Below are 1,670 nucleotides of genomic sequence, written 5' to 3'. Positions count from 1 at the left end.
CTGAGTGTCTTTTAAAAAAATGATAATTTAATCAAATGAATTTTATTCTCTTTTGAGATAACCATACATTTTCTATTGCATATTCTCTTTGTAATAGGTAATCACATTGTTTTGAATAATAAAGCTTGTATTCTTGGAATTAATCAGATATATTTATTATAACAATTCAATTTGCTAAAGTTTTGTTTATGAGTCTTTGTATCTAAGTTCATGGGGTTTATGTTCCTTTAATGTTCCTATAAGTATAATATCCTCAAGTTAGTATCAGAGTTATACTATTTTTAAATCTTAACTAATATTTGTATTATATCTTCATTTAATGTTTGTAGTTTTTATGAATGGGAGACTTTTAAACTAAAAATTCAACAGGTAAGAAATTACCCATACTTTTTATTTCTTCTTCTCAGTTTTGGTAAGCTAAAACTTACCAAAGTTTTATTACTCAAAGAAATAAATCTATTTTTTCCTGGATTTTCACACATTTTGACATAAATTTCTTTATTATCTTTTTTATTGTGGGGAGGGCTTGAAAATAGTGATAAAACACCCATGTGCAAACTTTTGCATGGATATAACATTTTCAAGCCCTTTGGGTAAATATCAAACAATTGCTGGATTATATGAAAATAGCTCATTTAGTCTTATTAGAAACTGCAAACTGTCTTCCAAAGGTGGCTGTACCTTTTTGCATCCCCTCTAGGAATCAATGAGAACTCCAGTTGCTCCACATCCTCATTGAGGTCCACAACTTGGATAATTTGCTCTATGTCTCGGTGTCCCACCTGATGGCCCAGGAGTTTCCTCATGGCCTCTGGTAACTCACTGGTGCTTATCTCCCCATCACCATTGGTGTCAAACTCTCGGAAGGCATCTCGCAGTTCCTTTACTCCAATTATATCTACTGTCTCCACCAGGAGTTTAGGTCCCATTAGCTCCACAAAGTCATCAAAATCCACGTGGTCACCCCGGTTCATATTGATCTGCTGGGACAGCTCTATGAGCTCCATCTCTGTGGGCATGTAACCCATGGTGCGCATGCAGTTACCCAGGTCCCGGCAGTTGATGTAGCCATCTTCGTCCTTGTCAAATTTTCTGATGGTCTCCCTGAGCTCTTCAATCTCCTCTGGCCACAGAGATCTGTCAGGCTGCCTGTTCTCTGCAAAGCCTTTCTGCAGGAAGATGAAGGCTGGGCCCAGCAGGTTGTGCATGACCGCACAGTTCTGAGCCAGCATCAAGAGGGGCCTGCAAAGCTCACGCTGGCTGCCAGCCCGTCCTCACTCATCTGCACCATTGTGTAGCTGGTCTCCTCTTGGCACACCTTCCTTGAGAGACAGACCAGTGGAGACTTGACACAGTTGCCCATCCTAAGCTGAGGTAGCCCCTTTCAGGATCCCTGGGTCTATGAAGGAGGCTCCTGGGGGCTATGAGACCTTAGTCCGCGTTCCCGCCAACCCCAGCCTCCCTCTGCCTGCACCGTTCTTCCTCCAAGAATGGCTGAGTCCTCTCTCCTGTGCCTGTGCTCTCTTACTCTTCTGCCTGCTCCAGTTCCCTGATTTTTTTTTTTTTTTTTGATGGATTGTGTATGTGTTCCTGTGTATGGGTTTAATTTTCTGGACACTTTCTTAAGGAGATGAAGGCCGGAGGGGAGAGTGCAGGCACAGAGAAAATCA

At 41.5% G+C, this 1,670-nt stretch overlaps 1 pseudogene; it reads right to left on the bottom strand.

The window, feature by feature from the left end:
- Window positions 1-644: 644 nt before the first annotated feature.
- Window positions 645-1,363, bottom strand: LOC104988326 (annotated as a pseudogene).
- Between the last annotated feature and the right edge of the window lie 307 nt (window positions 1,364-1,670).

Source organism: Bison bison, unplaced genomic scaffold (assembly GCF_000754665.1).
Source record: "Bison bison bison isolate TAMUID 2011002044 unplaced genomic scaffold, Bison_UMD1.0 scf7180017864123, whole genome shotgun sequence".
Taxonomy (NCBI): Eukaryota; Metazoa; Chordata; class Mammalia; order Artiodactyla; family Bovidae; genus Bison; species Bison bison.
This window is presented reverse-complemented; position numbering and strand designations above follow the sequence as displayed.